Genomic DNA, 19,429 nt, shown 5'->3' with positions numbered 1-19,429 from the left:
TTGCTAGAGAGCGATGCCACAGATGAATAAAAAATGAGCTGCTTTCTGCCAGCATTGGTCCTATGCATGATTGATGGTGTTGCTACTGTATACGTAGTGCTGTAATTTAAACGCAGGGGTATAATGCAGAAGGGTATCCAGCTGATTTGTGAATAATCTTGGATAAGCCCCCTTCTTATCCCTGGTATTGTGTGGATCAAATAATTCACAGTAACAATCTCCCAAGTCTCTGCAAAGTAAAGTCCATTTTTATTTGATTGTATTTTTTTCTAACATTGAAAGACAAGCTGGGATTTATCTGGAGCAGCTGATGAAATGACAGGAAAGGGTATCAAGGGTCTGGAAATGGAGTTATGAATTGAAACTACTGTGCAGTTACATTGAATGCTAAGAGTCAAAAAACAGTTCATTTCTGTTCCCTTCAGAGGAACTAAACCAGATCAAGTTCATTTCAATTAAATGTCCCCATATTCATGACCAAGTAGCACAAGTGTAATGAGCTGGACATAGACACTAGTTGTACTTATTGCAATTTCTGTACTAGTCAACAGGCACACATTATAACTACAAGCCTTCCTTTCATCCTATTAGTATAATAATGCTAATGTCAAAGATTTGGTAATAGAAGATAGTTGCGTTGACAATATGTGATGATCACGACTAAGTTCTCTTTGACTGTGGCTGTGTGTTCTTTTGATACCAAGGATCATGGCAAAATTTTATATTCCATGTAATTCCCTAATTCTTCCTTTCCTCCCTTCCTGAGAGTTGTTTTGTCGGCTAAAGATGCATCCACACAACAGTGGATATTGCACTATCACTACATTTTAGCAGTCATTCATAACTGGATTATCCAGCGTGAACAAGCTGATCCAGTTGCATATGACTGCTATAGCTCAACAACAGCACAATATCCTTCAGTATGTGGACACAGCCCAAGATACCCTGGGAGTAAGGCTGTTTAATCCTCCTTTCCTCCCCACTACAGAGGAAAAATTCAGGAGTGTGTGTGTGTGTGTGTGTGTGTTAATGCTAGAAAGACATTTGATGAATTGGTTTTTATATTTTCAGCTGGACACTGCCATTTTCTCTTCAGAAATCTTAAGAAAGCTTAATATCAGGGCCTGAAACAGTCAAAAGCTTATACACTATTTTGCATTTTAATTGGTCTCAATGAATGACACTACAAACCTATTGGAAGCATTTTTCCTCTCCATTCTTGGTGAACTCTTCTGATAAAGCAAGAGGAGAAGATTTGGTGAGAGCTGTCAAAGGGAACATGGCTGAATAGAAATGGTAGAAAACAGTGGCATATATACATATATTTCCTTTCATATACCCTCTCATCTGATTTTGCAAACAGAGGAAGGATTAGAGGAAGATCAGAACTATGAAACAGTTCAGTATGTAATCCAGGATTCATTCACATCCATGCAGTTTTACCCATAGGTATTCTTGCATTTTTTTCTAGCGATGTCCCCGATCAGGTGTGCAGAAGCCCAATTTGTATTGGAACCATGTATTGGGAGAGGGAGCTTAGACTTTCCTTTTTCTGCTCTTTTCCCCCATGCACCCAACTTGAAATGAAGCAAACGGCACTGTTCCCCATTCAGGAAGCTGCATGTGTGCACAGACAAGCTATATCTTAGGTTTCCACAACAGAGCATATAGTGTCTTCTGGAGACCATTTCAGGATAGAAAAACAATACAGGAGAGAAGGGTCTGATCCCCCTTTCTCTGAGTGCTGTGGTCCCAATCCAAAGAGGCTCATATATGTCCTGGCAAGTACTGAACTTAGAACATGCTTCTCTATCCAACATGTGGGATCCTCGGAAAAAACATAATGTATAGTTTGTGTTCAAGCAATCACTGAATCCTTTTGTTGTGTACACAGACATCATTCAAACTCTCAGGGATTTTGTGCACTTGTGGTCTCCTTTGCATTAAGTGTACACAGGGGAGTATCTACAGAAAATGGCACATGGGGCAAACAGTGAAATTGCACCACCCCAACATCCAATTCAATTGTGTAATTGCACAATTAGCAATAATGAACCCCCCCCCTTCCAAACAAGGACTGATTAAGAACTAACTCAGAAATGCCACATCGTCCCAGTAATCAGCAAAAAAAATGATCTTAGCAGAAGTTGTTTTAAATCAGTGGTGGCAAACCTTTGGCACTCCAGATGTTATGGACTACAATTCCGAGCCAAGACAATTTTTTCCCGGGTTTGGCTTTCTTTGTTTAAATACTGGCTTCGCCTTCATTTTAGAGCCCTCCCGGGCAGTCTGACATATCTTCTGTTAAGCGACCACTTCCACTCCACCTGGCACACCAAAATTATCAATCAAATAAACAACATAGGTGTATCTTTTGACCAACTCCTACTGATGGACGAAAGACAGGCTTTCGGAGTTTTGAAACAACGCACTCTTGACATTGAAGGGCAGCTTCTCACAGCTGGAGCCTGCAGAACTTGTTCTCCCACATTTTATGGCATTTCACCACCATTGCCGGGTTTTATGGCTAAATATATTAGTAACTTTATGCCTATTAAAGGTTAATAAAGATATATGAGTAATTTAATCAATCCACATCTCCGTAGATATTTTATGCTTGCTCGGCTTAATGTGCTACCGACTGCCCAAACAAGAGGCAGATATCATGGCATCCCACAGGAGAACAGGACTTGTTCCTGTGCAGCGGGCCTACCCGAAACAACTGAACATGTGCTCCTTCATTGTAAAGATTTGGCAGTCTATCGGTTGCTTTTTCTCGAGGCCATCTTGAAGAAATTTTCAGTGAGATCAGACAAGGAAATAGTTTCATACTTGCTAAGTGACCATCATCCCCACACTACAGAATCAGTTGCCAGGTTTTTAACAAAGGCACTTGGATCAAGAGTGAAACCTTTGTGTAAATTTTAGTCAATTGGTTTTAACATAATTTGTATTTTACCACTCTTTATATGCCATTAAAGGTTTTGTATTTGTATTTGTATTTGACTACAATTCCCATCAGCCCCTGCCAGCAAGGCCAATTGCCCATGCTGGCAGAGGCTGATGGGAATTGTAGTCCATAACATCTGGAGTGCCAAAGGTTCGCCACCACTGTTTTAAATAAAACAAGGTAAGAATCAAATTTAAAGGGATCATCATCCTGGGCAACTCTAATAAAGTAGTCTTCATGTGGACAACTTTAATAAGGTAGTCTCCATGTGGACAGAATGGTTAGAATTGTGATTGCACCAAAGCTTAAAAAATACTGACCTAAATCAAGTCTAAAAATAGATGGGAAGAAATCATAGAAAACACTAGAATGTGATTACTGGACAGTGACAATGGAAGAAAGGTGGTTGTTGCTGTTTTAGCTTTGGTGCAGTTCTAGCTGCAGTTCCAACCATCCTGTCCACATCAGGACACATTTTAGACCTGCTGTGTAGTCCGAATTGAAACAATTTTGAGAGAAATGTATTTTTCACATTGAATCCATAATTCTTCACATAAGTGGTACTTAAGCTGAAAAATAAAAATCCAGAATGAAGTTATAGGTCTCTGTTTGAGACCTATTATCTGTTATGGATTCTTGCAATGGCATTCCCAAATGTATATTTAAGGTAAATCACTGAACCTTTTTAAAAGCTATCCAGACACCTGAATTATAAAATATACAGAACTCTTAGACTAGATTACCTCTTTCTTCCTTTTTAAATATCAGACATCACAGTGTGGGTCTTTACATAAATCTTCTGCCTGAAAGTATGGGGGAATGTTTCACTTTGTGAATATATCTAGAAAATGAGACTTGGGCATTCCACACTTATTACCTCTACTGGTTCTACTACTTTAGCTGATTTAGGGCTGTTGCCAACTCTGAGATATTTAGCTGGTAATTCTCAGCCTTTGAATGGAAAAAGTTATTCAACTCTCCCTCCCACCCTTTTTTTCTTTATAAAATAAAAGGACAAATTTTAGAAAGACATCATGGAAAAGAAGAAATTGCAAAACAAGTGCAGGCACACACAGAGAAAGAAGTTAAAGGTAAATTAAATTTACAGAACACACCAAGTAACCAAATCAACTTAAGCCAGTCACAACAAATGTAAATTAATAGCTGGTTGTTATATTTCTTTGAGGTTTTGCCGTGCAAATATTCCATGAAGAACATACTTTCTTTTCAAGGAGATTTCCTTTTCCAAGCATGTTCATGAATATTTGGAATCTTGCATCACATTTTATCATATTTTGGGTGTTCTTAATACACATTTTTTGTTTTTCAATTTATTTTCTGTGGCCCATTTGATAATCGACAGGCAATCTAACAGGGTAACAGCACAATAACACAGCTTTTCTACCATATCCTAACCCTGAAACAACTTTTTTCTCCCTCACCCCCTTTTTATCATAAACAACACACTTGATTAAGAGTTCTACACTAACTTACTAATAATAGTTAAAACTTTGGCAGCAGTAGTCCAATGGGCACAGCAGCAATGGTCCAATGGGCACACACAAAGGGTTGCATCTGCTGTCCCTCCCATCACTCACTTTCTTTCTGGGTTCACTGCCTCCTGGGGGAGGGGCTTCTAGGGCCACACAAGAGCAGTTTCTTCATGAATCGAACAAGGAAGTGGGAGGGCCAGGCCAAATGGCAGATCAGATTGCCTGTGGTTTTTTCCCACTTAAACAAAAAACTGCAGGAAGTCGCTGTAAAGTATACAGCTGTGAGGTAAGCACTTCATGCATAAACGGCCTCACAGTTTCAAAGCGTGAGGAAAATTTTATCTCAGACTTCCACAAACAGCATGTTTGCCTTGAATGGCAATGATCAGTGCATTTGTATGAGATTATCAAGGGTTTTTCTTAGAAAAAACAATGTGGTCTACAGCTTTCTTTGTCTCAGATATCCATTTTTTTGTCTAAAATTGGAAGTTACTCTTAAGTCCCAGAGGACAGAAAAGTGAAAGTTAAGCAAGAGATTAAAACTTTTTATATTTGGTTTAAAGCCCCAAGAACAATCAATGCCTCCCCAGGCACTTTGGCTTTCATGGCCTTGCACTACTCTATAAAACCAACCTGCTGTAATAAAATAGCAAGTGCGCAATTGCATAACATCTAAACAGCAACCGCCTGTTGTAGATTAAGCTTCACAAATTGATGGTAGTTTCTAAAAGGTCATAGTGCTGAATGAAGCCTCACTGATCATCTGGCTCAACCTTCAGTGCAATAAGATTAATGCAATCCTAATCAGAATGTGACTCAAGTCAACTCAGGGTCATTTAAAACAGCTATAGGGTGGAATTTGGATTGGTGCCACAACACTGCAATATGGGACATTATCCTGTCTGTGCTTTTTTTTCTGATAAATTCCCTACCCCACAAGCTGCTATTAGCCCCAGTAGAGGAAAAAAATAAAATAGGGGGGGTCTGTTTTTCTCTCCCCCCCCCCACTACTAGCAACTCAGGTGAAGCAATTTCTATCAGAAAAACAGCAGGACATAAAGGACTAACCTCTTGTCCATACCAGCAGTATGGCTTTAATGGCCATTTAACCCTTTTCAAGGTTAAAGTATTCATTGCAAGGTCCAAACATGTAATTGTCCCCAATGTTTGATGTGCCTTTGGTTAATGGACTCCAAGAAGATTGTTTCTTGGCACTCTGAGAACATGAATCCTGAATCTTTTTAATGTAAACTGCTGATCTGCCCGGTTTCCATTACCAACATAAAATAGAAAAAAGTAAGTTGTTAACATGGTTCTAAAATAGCTGTTCTGTATCTTATTCTTTGGTTTAATGCTAAAGACTTTTTTCCCCTTTCCAATGAAATCTCTTTTATTCATTGTGCTTCCTATGTTTTATAGAAGTCCTGTAATACTGACATTATCCCCCCCCCCCCGCCCAATCACTAAATAGTGATCAGAAACTTCTGAGTTTCTTCATCAGGCTACATGTTCATTACAAGGACAGGGGGAGAAAAAAATGAAGAAAGGCAGAGAAAGGTGTTTCAGGTGTTGGGAGGCGAGGACATGAAGGGCATGGGATGAAGCCAACATCACTATGCTGCTTCTGTGCCAACCCGGAACAACCCAGAAGTAATGATGGGTAGCTCTAGGAATCTCTGCAAACTCTGTAGAATAATCATAGCATTTCTGGTAATTCCAAGACCTATGCATTATTACTTCCATATTATACCCAGATGCATCCACACAGAGGACAGTATCAATATTTCTGTTTGTTTCCTGCCACTCAAGGACATAGGTAAGGGGGGGGTTCTCAGGTTCAAATCCCCACCCCCCATTGCATGTCCGAAGCTCCACCCCACCCTGTTTGTGGGTTTTTGTATTTTTAAAGTGTTTTGTGGTTTTTGGCCTGCAGGGGGGCAGTTTTTATGCTAGCAGCACCAAAATTTCAAGCTATTGTCAGGTGACACTCCTGATCATACCAGCCAAGTTTGGTGAGGTTTGGTTTGGGGGGTCCAAAGTTATGGACCCCCAAAAGGGGTGCCCCATCTCCCATTGTTTCCAATGGGAGCTAATAATAGATGGGTCTACCCATTTGAGGGTCCATATCTTTGGACCCCCTGAACCAAACTTCACCAAACCTGGGTGGTATCATCAGGAGAGTCTCCCAAACATAACCTGAAAGTTTGGTGCTGCTAGCTTAACAATTGTACCCCTGACAGCAGGCACCCCCCCAAATTTTCCCAGATTGTCTTTTTAAATCCACCCCCTTCTGCATGGATTTAAAGGGATAATCTGAGGTCCCCAGCTTAAACATTGAAAGTGATGTTGTTTCAGGGTGGGGAATAATCCACCCCAAGACAGCATCACTTTCAATATTGTTTTATCTGGGGACCCAGATTCTCCCTTTAAGGTGGATTTAAAAGGAGAATCTGGGCTCCCTAATTTAAACACCATTGAAAGTGATGCTGTTTGGGGGTGGATTCCAGCATCACAGCAGTCGCCCATGGGGGGGGGAGGGTGCGCAAACCTCACATTTTGCACTGAGCTTCATTTTCCCAAGCTACCCCTCTGCCTGGAGGGGAGAGAGAAGGGACTTCCAGCTGCCAGCTGGGAGCCCAGCCAGTGGGGGAGGCGGGGCGGGCGGGTCACAGGAGTCTGCCATCCCTTGCCTCAGAGAGCTGCTTTTATAAGCACTTAGGCTGGGGGTGAGGCTTGGGGAGGCATGGTCATGCCCCCAACCCCCCCCCCTAAAAATCTATACCTACATCACTGCTGCCACTGCTCAGAGTAGCAGTGGACAACAGAGAGTATCAGCAGGAAACTGTTGTTTCTGAGCATGTTGGCATGACCCAAGGTCAGCAATTCATGGCTTGCTTGAAACTCAGCTGGTGTTTCAGACTGGTGGGGCAGTTATACTGTTTTACTGTTATACTGTTTTAAGTTCACTGTCTTCAATGGACTTAGAGTCAAACTAAATGTGACAGTATCCTCATGGCCACCATGAGGATGGCACTGCCATTTTAAAGACATTTTAAAATGCCATGAGGGCCATAGCACAATGCTCTTTCCCCCATCTCACATGTTTTCAAAAAGCACAGGGGAAGGAATAAGCTAACCAGGCTGCATTTGTATTGTATTGCAGCATTTTAAAATGACTTTAAAATGGCAGCGCCATCCTTGTAGCAGCCTCATGGATCCTATTATGTTTTCTTTGGCTCTTAGCAGGATGTAACTCTGGTTAGGCTTACATGGAATTCGATTACATTGTCCTAGAGGCTTGTGAATGATTTTTTTCTTTAAAAATCAGGTTTTCTCCCTTTAAAAACATAAGAAAAAGTTCCGGTGCTATTCAAAACATTTCCCTTTTCTGACTTTCCTTCAGAAATCCCAAGCAGATTTCTAATCTATGTTGACAGTATTGTTTAAAGAAGATTTTGGATTCACTTAACCAGACCAAGTAGAAATTTAAAATTCTATCTGGAGTATTTTAGGACTGGAAAATAAACTAGAACAATCTCTGTGCAGACAGAAATTGTGCACGATCCTATGAAATGTGTTACAAGTGATTTATTTGGCCAGAAGTACACACCTCGATATTCACAGTTTAACTGTAAATTTATTTCCAGCATGTGGCCATCAGCAGTCTAGCTTAAGTAGCTTTTGCACTATTGATGGGTTTGACAACCTCCAGGTGGTGGCTGAAGATCTTCCATTATTACAACTGATCTCCAAGTGACAGAGGTCAGTTCATGTGGAGAAAATGGCTGTTTTGGAAGGTGGAGTTTATGATATTGTGAGGCCAGGACCGCGTCTCTGGTCCTACACAGCTGAATTAGTTTAAGACTAAGTTAGAAAACACCCAAGAAGCAGTTTTGAAACAGAAGATAAGTTTACTGGACAGCGTAAGTATCTGACCAGGGTGTCCCCTTAAGTAAGAGGCACCCCCCACTTCATACAAAAGGACCAATTTTATAGACACAAAAATTTAGAAAGTTACAGAAGGTAAACCCTTCCGAGTGGCTCTCGAAAGAGACACGCCCACCATACGAAAGACCTTAGTCTTTATAGATACAGAAATACAGACGTCACACAGTTCATCCCCTTAAGTTTCACGTACATAATCCATACCCCTTTCACGTGCTATAAGCATGAACCTTAAAATCTTATTGGATAGATCTGTCTCGTTGTCACATCAAGACAGCCTCTATTCTACATGTTACATTCCTTCTGTTATTCAAACGCTGCATGCTGTTAGCTCGTGGCCCTCTACCCATATGCAAAGGGCAGCAATAAAACTAACTTCTGCCTTTCTTGTTTCCAAGAAAAACCTGTTTTTCTAAGTTTGCTCCCAGAGAGAGATATATCCCTAGGGCATGCAGGTTGATATACATTCTTTAGGATCATAAAACTTCCCTTTTCTCCCAGTTTGAAATGATTTAACTTCAAATGATTTACAAATATTGATTCTAACAACAATTATACCTTCGATTCTAAGACAATAGAATTATGGTAAAATACAAGTAAATATGAATCACTCATTATCATTTCTGTGTTCATTTAACATTATATAGAAAAACACTTTTTCCTATTAACTAATCACATTCATTTCTAGTTCTAACCAAAACAGAGTTATAAAATGCATATGTCTGCTGTCACGTTGGCCTTTAGTGACAAGATCTTAAAGATGTTATCTTTGCTTGCCTGCATACTCACTGACAAGCTTATAACATGCCTTTTTGACCTGGTGCAAACAAGCAGTCTTGCTAGTCACTATACAGAAGCTCCATTTTGATTCTTCATATCTTTGGTTCATATGACTTCCATATTTCTTGATCAAATACAATTTATAGACATTCTGGTCCATCCCCACAATATTATTCCCCACTGAAGTCCTTCCCCACTTCAAACCTACCCTCCTCAGACTCCACCCCTTAGACCTCTAGGTATTTTGCAACCCTGAACCAGCAACCCTAATCAATACATTATTTCCTTGGGGATGTATTTATTGTAAAACTATAGTTGAGAGCAGTTGATAGAGCTGATCTGCTGAAATTAGGCCGCTCTAAGTAGGATGAAGGCCTGGATGGTAGATCTTCCAGGAACCCTGTAAGGGAAGAAAGGCTGTATATATAATACACACATAATAAATAATGCAACCAAGACTAACACTTGTGAAAGATGGTTCTAGCTTCTTTGATAGAAAATATATCCTTGCCTGTTTATATGAACAGTTCATTTTGCAGTACATGGTGGTGCCGATGTCAGCATGTATTTAGGGGTGACTAACACAGTTAATTTTATTCCCTTGTGTGGCCACCTAAGTAGGCCTGCAAAGCCTCAGTGGTATCAAGAGGTTCTCACAGCCCAACTGAAAGAAAATACAGCTGGGCTGCAGGAGATGAAGCTACACTGTGGGAGGGGGAATAAGAATCTGTGTTGGCAAGCTGCACAGTTAAAAGAAAACAGTGAGCTGATGGAGGAGGTGCAGAGACAAAAGTCATAGGCACTGAGGAAGTTGCACTTGGCTGGAGAGGAAGCAAAATAATCAAAACAACAAAGCTGAGGCCTATCATACTGGAGGCAGTAGCTTCACTGGAAGGCCTAGGAAGAGCAAGAGGAAGGCACAACAGCCTGAGGGGGTGACAGAGTACACTATGAGGCTGCAAGGCAGGCACAGGCAGAGCTCTGAGGACTGAGATCTGACAGGCAGCAGAGGTGAGGATACCTAGGTAGGGAGCACGGCACCATGGAAAGGCCAAGGAAGGTGCTCAATAACAGTGGAGCCCAAGTTTAAAGGCCCAGCTCCTGGTCTGAGGCCACAGTATCTCTGTCACACCCTTACTGAAGGACTCTTGAGTTGCTCTCAAGTTTTATTCATGTTTGCTGGAGGAAGGTAATGCTTGAATTAGCAGATCAAAATTATGGTCAACACTAGTTCCTATAACCAAAGTAGGGATTATTCTGTCCATCTTGATCAGAGGAATTGCCACTGATCATGTTTGTGATCTGCCGTATACTGGCAGAAGGTTAGGACTGCTTATAAGAAAGGAAAATGTATGGGCTGATCTGGCTCATTCAAAAATATTTTCTTCAAAGACAAGCATATATAGCTTTGACTTGCCTCTGTTATCAAGTATAATGGGTAACTAATTTTTAGGAGGATGGATGCTGCAATTGCTGTTTATGTTTTGCTTAGGAATAACTCAGACAACTCATACTTTAAGAGATGTAGGTCACAACTAGCATTAATGTGATAGGCTGCTGAAAAGAGACCACAATCAGAGCCTCGTCCCTTAAAACAAAAAGCAATACTAGTTTTCTTTCTGCCCAACTATTACTGAAGAGGAGGTAAGCCAAGAAAATTATATGAGTATGTCTTGCTTCTGCCTGAACAATCGGAGCCATTTTGCCCGATAAAGTTTCTGCTGTGACAGGACCAGGCAGCTGGCTGAACGTCACACCCAACCAAGCAGGTAACATTTAGAATTAAATTACCCTTTTGCCATCATCCTGTTTGGCAGCTGATGGCCAGTGGGAGCTACTGGACACCGTATTGCTGTGCAGAAATGCTTGATTGTAGACAATTGGGAAGTCCTGATGGCCCCGAAATAAGAATTGTTACTTTGTATTGTACTTACATCCACATTGCCACTCAACTAGCAGATTGCTTCCTGATTACGGTGGAAACAAGAGTCCAGCTACAGAAAATGTGGTCTGGAGTTAATTTCCCGCTTTTGTTGTAATCTGTTCAAGAAAAATAGTTTTAGGTGAAAACTTAACGGCTTTGAACAATCCAGTTATTTTTCATACTATTCATTCAGTGCTTAATTATGGTTTGAAGAGAAGACAAAGGAAGTGGTTTGTGGGTTTGTTTGTTTTTGTCTTCTAAGTTATCCCCAATAATACTGGAGAGAATACGGCTTTTGCTACCAGATCAAACAAAAGGGAGACACGTAGGAAAGAAGAAAGGCCACCTTTAGGATTGTTCCACCTCTTCTGCAGTCACCCACTTGTCACTGGTAATAGATTAGTCTGTTATGTTTGCTCTGGTAGACCTAAGGCACTTCCACACATACAGAATAATGCATTTTCAATACACTTTTACAATTGCTTGCAAGTGGATTTTGCTATTTCATATAGTAAAATCCAGCTGCAAAGGTGCATTATTCTGCATGTGTGAAAGTGCCCCAAGAGATGAGCAGCCTCTGCTCTAAGGTAGGCATAGTCCACAGAAGCCTTCCATTAAGTAGCTGTCAGTGAGAAGAGCATCCCTATATAGTTAGTATCTTTCCTGACCAAGAGGCTTATTCCTATGCTTTCTATTACACTGAGCCAGCAGCCTGAAAGACAGAGGCCCCGCCAGAAGGAAGCCTGGATGGACCTGTTTTCATTGAATTTTCTGCTGCTTTCTCAACATTGACGTGAACAGGTGAAAGCAGAAGAAGTTTAACCATACAACAGACAGTCTATTCATAAGCGAATGTATATGCTTCTCCCGTGCTGGGGGAAGGGGGAATGGCACCCAGGGCAAAATGGTGCCTGGCCCCACCACCCATCCCCCACAGTGCCAGCCCTCCACACACACACACACCCCACTTACCTTAGTACCGAAGATGTCCTATAAATTCATGAGTTTGCTGCTAAGAGTTTGCTGCCACCTTAGAAAAAGCAGCCTGGTGAGAACTACACATCGCAGGAGACCTTGCAAGCCCAAACACCTATGCGGCTCACAAGGTCTCCTGGGAAGTGTAATTCCCAGTAGGATGCTTTTTCTAAGGTCGCAGCAAACTCTTAGTAGGAAACTCAAACTAAGGTAAGTGGGGGGCATGAGAGGTGTGGGAGAAGGGGTGGGGCACGAGGTGATTTTCTGCTTCCCACGTAACCCCAATGACACGCACTAGGGGCACAGCACCCCCCACCCCCACCCTGTTGCAGCTTTGCCTATATGCTTCTCCCTCATGAATGCACAGGAAACAGAAGGAAGCACTAGTCTCTCCCCAACCATCTAAGAACGTGACAGGAGTCTGTAATCATAGAAACACTTTCCTGAGAGTAAGACCCATTGAATTATGTTTCTGAGTAGATCTGTTTAGGATTGCTCCCTCTTTTAAGATACATATGCTTAAAACTCAGATGTGTCCTGCAATCCTATAAGCTGCTCAAGTCTCCTACCCTGCAATCACCTATCAACCTAGTGAAGAATAGAACTTTGCAAATGTTTGGCCCATCTGTTTTCAGAAAACAGTTAATCCAGATTTTAGTGGTAAGGAAATAAAACTGTAGAATTACCCCTCATGGTAATAGATGAATAGATTGCTGTATCTTCTTCTCCTAAGAAAACCCTAAGAAGAGTAAGTACAAACCTCTCATGATCATGTTTCTTATTATTTCCACCTGCACAGTCTAGGATCTAATCACACTACAAGCTGAGGTTAGGTTGCCCGGAATGAGTGGTGGCCAACATAATGACTAAGGTCAGGTGGGACAGGTATCTGCTTTATGATTATGTAGACTGCATAAATGAGACAGAAATCCAAACTCCAAAACTACACTGGATACAGTGTTATCAGATTAAATGAAATGTTGCCTTCTAAATATGTGTTGCTAGATACATAGAACAAATCCCACGTCACTTTTTTTGTCCTGTGGAAATCTTTTGTGTCTTACTGGCTCCCTGAAATCCTTTCATAATTCTAACCTTTTCATGTAAATTGTGTTACAGAGACATTGTCAAAATACATGTTCACAGTACATACAAATACATTTTATTTAAATATCATCTGTTGAGCCAAAAGGACTTTGATAAACATACATAAAAATACTTCACTACCATACAAATGTTAAAACAACCACATCTAATATAATAATATATGATATAATCATAGCCTCATACTCTTATATCTCTTCCTGGTATTCATTTTGGGTTCTGCTGACTCTACACTGTTCCATTATGCATAGCGAAGATTAACAACACAAGAAGGTCCAAGACCCTTGTCAAACATACCCCATCTTAGTAAATGAAAACAATTTCCAAAAAGGATTCTTAGCAAACATGACCTCTAGCCCACGATGCAGACCAGGACTTCAGTAAGATAATTTATGCTGCTGTCTTAAACGAGAGTGACTCTCTCCCAAGCTCATTGGCTTTAATGGACTTAGAAGGGTGTCACTCTGCATAGGATAGTCCTGCAAGACTATGTGCTTGTCTGCTTCTCATAATGTCGTCACTCTCTTGTTCAGTTCCCAAGACTCTGTAAGCATGAACTGGCTCTTCCACTTGATTCTCCCTTTGAAAGTGCTCCAAAGTGAGTAGGAGAAACCAGCTGAATTTCTCAGGATCAGTAACTCTAATCTCGAGCTTTATCTCTTTTCTCATGACAAAACTGAGCTCTGTTCTTCACTCAAAGTAGCCTGCAACAACTTAATCGAAAGACACTGCAATCTGGTGTCTATTGGCGGCATCATCTAACAACCTATAGAATGTAAGTTAGAAAATGCTGTGAAAAAATAAATGTTTATTCTCCTTGTGCTGCCCTTGACCTTTGCAGTAAGCTTTTATTTTGCCAGAGTTCTTATATTCTGGTTAGATGAACTGACAGTTCAGTTTCAGAGGAAGAGAAAGGTCAGCCTAATCACTAACAAACTCTCTTTGTCTACTTCTTACCTGGGAGGGAAGGACATGAGGTTTGCGTGACTGGTTGTGTGCATTATGTGCTCAGACATTCTGGCTAAGAATCGCTTTTCTCCCGTATTCTGGAGTCTGAGACTCACACACCATGCCCATCTCCTTATTCTGTCTTTTATAGGGTAGAAACTATTCAGGGAATATTTAGACACATTACTCACTGATCTAGCAGGAAAAAAATGTTTCCTCCAGGAAACCTCTTTCACTGTCTGGCCATTAAGGCCTAATTCCAGCTTTATTAGGGCACAGACGATAATGATGTACAAAGGACCAAATACCTACAGCTTCTCTAGGCATTATCTATCACACTCAAAGGGCATGGGTGCCATGACCAAATTGGAATGCTAATGATTGTGAGAATGCTGGAGGGGAAGGACTAATAAAAGGAAACATTTCTTCATTCAATGCGTGATTGGTGTTTGGAATATGCTGCCACAAGAGGTGGTGATGGCCACTAACCTGGATAGCTTTAAAAGGGGCTTGGACAGATTTATGGAGGAAAAGTTGATCTATGACTACCAATCTTGATCCTCCTTGATCTGAGATTCCAAATGCCTTAGCAGACCAGGTGCTCAGGAGCAGCAGCAGCAGAAGGCCATTGCTTTCACATCCTGCATGTGAGCTCCCAAAGGCATCTGGTGGACCTCTGTGATTAGCAGAGTGCTGGACTAGATGGACTCTGGTTTGATCCAGCAGGCTCTTTCTTATGTTCTTATGTTCTTATCCATTCATGTGGTGATCATATCACTGATAAAAATCATTATCCAATAAGTCATTTCATGATACCCATTGATTTGAAAAACACATAACAACACATCCTTTACTTTTTAAAATGCTTTTAAAAATATCTGGCTAGTAGAAACAATGCAAAAAGAAAGTGAAATAAAATACAATAGATGTTGTTAAATTATTCATGATGTTAGAGCATACAGTTCAAATGAGACATGATTAAAATAGATGAATACTTAATGAGCTGTCAAAAAACAAAATACACATAAAAGATAATATCAGCAAAATGTTACTAATGGGGGAAAGTTGTTTCATTAAGAAAGAAAAAGAAAAGCTGAAATATTATGAGTCTATTAATACTCTACCACAACATTACATACAAATATTAATAATATTAGGCTTAATGTGGATCTCTTGTTAATGCATTATAAGGAAATAAAACACATATAAAAGGACATGACATGACTTTATTATTAACAGTCAGACCAACAAAAAAACCCCAATCCTTTAAAATTCCAACTAAAACTACATTTTCCAATGCATATAAAAAAGGCAATGTAGATTATAGTGATGATATAATGCTAAATATATATCAGATAAGCTTTTACCTACAAAAATATTTCCCACCATATAAAAAGACCATCAAGTGACTTGCCTGCGACTTTTGACAACATAGGCACTAAATAAATGCACCTTGATATATTAGGATTTTCATTCTCCAGCAGCTTTTCCAAACATTTTCCTTGATAATATTGAAATTTATTAAGGAAGGGAACTAACAGCTTTGTCCTCACATCTTTTAGACGAGGGCAATGTAAAAGAATGTGTCTGGCGGTGTCTATTTCCACCAACTCGCAAGAGCAAATTCTGACTGAGAGTGCTATTCTCTTATATCTGCCTTCCAATACTGCTGATGGCAGAGCTGCCGCCCTGGCTAAAGTGAAAGCTCTTCTAAGCGGCTGGCTATCTAAATTCAATAAATAAGGGGATGGGAACAAAACATATTTTTGAGGAAGGGAAAGCATAAAACCTGGAACTTTTGCGAGATCTTGTTTCTTGCCAAGTCTTGCACCCTTTGTTTAAGAACTAGTTTAGCTGAGATAGCATTTTGAGACAAAAGGGTACTATGTGAAAAGCCTATCTTGTTTAGCTTCTCATTAACTGCACATAGCCAAGTAGGCAAGAATGAGTCTTGAGCTAATAAGGGCTAAAACCCTTGATGATTTGAGTGTACTGGTAAGCTGACAATAAAAAATTTCCAGGCCCAGGAAAGGTGTTAGATACACCTGTAGGGACCTGGAAAATTGCTCTAAGCCATTTTGTTTGAATGTTCTCCATCTTATATGGCTCAGATGGAAATTAGAGTACATACCATATGTAAGTTGGGTCAGAATTTTGGCTTGGTAAAGTTTTAAGACAGCAGGCACATAATAGCTTCCCTTACAGCGAATTTTTTTTATGGAATGTAGCATCCTTTCAGCACATTCAGTTAGTAAATTAAGATTCCTTGCAGATGATCCTGAGGCCTGTACCACTAGACCAAGGTATTTAAATTTGTCAACTTGTGCAATCACATTTTCTCTCATCCTCCAGATTCTCTGGATGTGTACCACAACCCATCATTTTTGACTTGGTATAATTTATTACCAGATTTTCATTATCACAGTATTCTATAAGAGAGTTTAGCGCTCTTTTAAGACCAAGGGAGATAAAAGGACCACATCATCCGCATACAATAATATTGAGAGGTGACATGTGACCAGCTTTGGGGGATGGCAGTCAGTGAACCTCAGGTGATTGACTATGCCATTTATGCAATAATTAAACAAGGTAGGGGCTAGCAGGCAACCCAGTCTGCCTCTTTTATGAATTTTTATTGAATCAGAAAGTAGGCCACTAGGACTGTATCTCACATGCAGTGAAGATAAATCATGCAGTTCTTGAATAAGAAATTTTAGCCTTTTGTCTATAGTGGAGGACTCTAATTTTTCCTAAAGCTTTTGCCTTGAGATAGAATCAAAGGCCAACTTTAAGTCCATGAAGGCTGCTTATAATGAAGTTGGGCCTTTAGACAAGTATTTTTCAATTAAACGTTGCAGAATCAGGCAGTGCTCAGTGGTTGATCTTCTCTGTACTGATCCTTGGTGAATTGAGCAGCATAATTTCTTTCTTGGGCTTGTTGAATATTTATTTTGTTTATTTTAAACATTTCTTTTCCTCCTCAATTCAGTGTTCCCAAGGTAGTGAACATTAAAATATTTCAAACATGAAGACATTTTAAACATAAAAACATTTAAAATACAAAAACATATAAAATATTTAGAACTAACAAAACATGAACACAAATACACATACATGAAATCACATAGGGAGAGAGATAATAAGAATTAGTGAGAGAATACAAAAAAAACAGATTGGAGTGGTATGATTCTTACAACCCACTTCAGTCAGCATTCTGGCTGCAACATAACCTCCAATCCACCCCATCACAAAGACCAGGTTGAGAGCATGTGCAACTGAGTGTGTTGAGCCAGAAACAAACTGAGACAGCCCCATGGTTGCCATGGCAGCCATGAAGTCCTGAGCTGGACCATCAGAGGCATCCTTGAAATGGAGATTGAAATCCTCTGGAACCACTATACTGGAACCCTCCAACACCACCTCTGTGACTGCCTCTGCCAGCTCAGTTAGAGAGGAAGCTGGGCAGTGGGGTGAGTAGTACACCAGCATTAGTCCCAATTTGTCCTTCTGGCTGAGCACCAAGAACAAACTCTCCCACAGGGCAGGAGGGTCATCTGATGAGGATAATGGAATCTCTATGGATCACAGCCACTTCACCACCCAACCCCACTAGCCCAGGCAGATGCTGCACACTGCGCTGGGTAAGCACTGGGCCCCCCAACTCGCCCACCCAGGCAGTGGCAGAGGTATAAGGGGACATGGGGGCATTGTGCACCAGGCATGCACCAGAGGCTGGAAAATCACCCCCTGCCCCCCTCACCATCCCCCTTCCACCACCCCACCACCCCACCCCACTTACCTTAGTTCCTCTCTCCTGCCCCTTAGTTCCCCCTCAGTTCCTCTCTCCTGCAGCCTGGTGGGAACTACACTTCATAGGAGACCACCAGGTTGCAGGAGAGAGGAACTTCCTGGTGGGAAGTGTAATTCACCCAGGCTGCAGGAGAGAGGAAGTAAGGGGCAAGAGAGAGAAACTAAGGTAAGGGGGTGGGGTCATTGAGAGGGGTTGCAGGGGAGGTGTGCGGGGGGGCAGGCACCATTTTACCCCAGGGGCCATTTTGCCCTCCTAAGCTTCTGCACCCAGGTCTGTATGACATGCACTACAGTGGCATGATCCTTTCTGCCTCCTTATTTGTCCAATAGAAGCAGCCCACCAATAGAAGACTGCTGGGTCTGCATCCATCTGGTTATGGACATGCTGCTCTAGGGGAAGTGTAACTCCATCCAGAATATGACTATGCCTGTTTCTGGATGAGATCTTCCCACCACCAATAGCACCTCTGTTTTGTTGGGATTAACCTTCAGCCCATTTGCCTACATCCATCCCAAAGCTGCCTTCAGGCACTGTTTCACAGTTTCCACAGCCTCCTTGGGATCTGCTGGAAATACAAAATAGAGCTGAGTGTTATCCATATATCAGTAGCAACTCAGTCCAAATCTCCATACGACCTGCCTCAGCAGCTTCTTCTAGATGTTATAAAGCATGAGAGACAAGATGGAACCTTGTGGGAACACATAGAGCAGAGGCCAAGGGGCCAAAGCAGTTCTCCTTGCACCACACTCTGAAACCTATCTTTGAAGTATGACTGCAACCACCACTAAATGATGCTGCCCAGGTCCAAACCAGAATGGGAGTTCAGAAATATATTTAATCATTTACCAGGCTGACCAAAGCCATTTCAGCCTCATAATCAGGCCTGAAAGCAGATTGTAAAGGATCAAAATAATCTGCTTTGTCCATGAAGAAGAAGAGGAGGAGGAGGAGTCTGGATTAATACTCACTTTTCTCAACCATAAGGAATCTGAAAGTGGCTTATACACTCTTTCCCTTCCCCTCCACACAACAGACACCTTGTAAGGTAGGTGGGGCTGACAGAGTTGTGAGAGAACTGTGACTAGCCCAGGATCACCTAACAGGCTTCATGTAGAAGAGTGGAGAATCAAGCCCAGTTCTCCAAATTAGAGTCTACCACTGTTAACCACTATACCAGGCTGGCTCTCAGCCATCACTAGTTCAGTCACCTTGCTCAAGAATGGTGCTTTTGAGACTGGACATTGTTTCTTCAACTCTCCTGAGCCAAAGCAGGGTTATTTAGGACAGGAGACAAGGCTGTGTGTTATCAATAGATAAAATATTACCATTCCTCATCTTAGTGTTTCTGAGAAAGATGTTTTTGTAAGCCTGTTAAGAGATGTTCATCACAAAGGCCGTTTCCGCACGAATGTGGAAGCGGCCGGGTCGACGTTTCTGACGCCGACCCGACGACACTGGGACCGTCCGCACAGACGGTCCTGGAAACAGCCGGGCAGCGG

The 19,429-nt window shown here is 41.3% G+C and overlaps 1 protein-coding gene across 2 annotated transcripts in view; it reads left to right on the top strand.

Moving 5' to 3' along the window:
• Positions 1 to 19,429, top strand: part of GALNTL6 (polypeptide N-acetylgalactosaminyltransferase like 6) — a 605,637-nt gene that overhangs the window by 501,241 nt on the left and 84,967 nt on the right. The window lies entirely within an intron of this gene.

Source organism: Sphaerodactylus townsendi, linkage group LG10 (genome assembly GCF_021028975.2).
Source record: "Sphaerodactylus townsendi isolate TG3544 linkage group LG10, MPM_Stown_v2.3, whole genome shotgun sequence".
Lineage (NCBI taxonomy): Eukaryota > Metazoa > Chordata > Lepidosauria > Squamata > Sphaerodactylidae > Sphaerodactylus > Sphaerodactylus townsendi.
The sequence above is the reverse complement of the archived record's forward strand: the minus strand, read 5'-3'. Positions and strand labels throughout refer to the sequence as shown.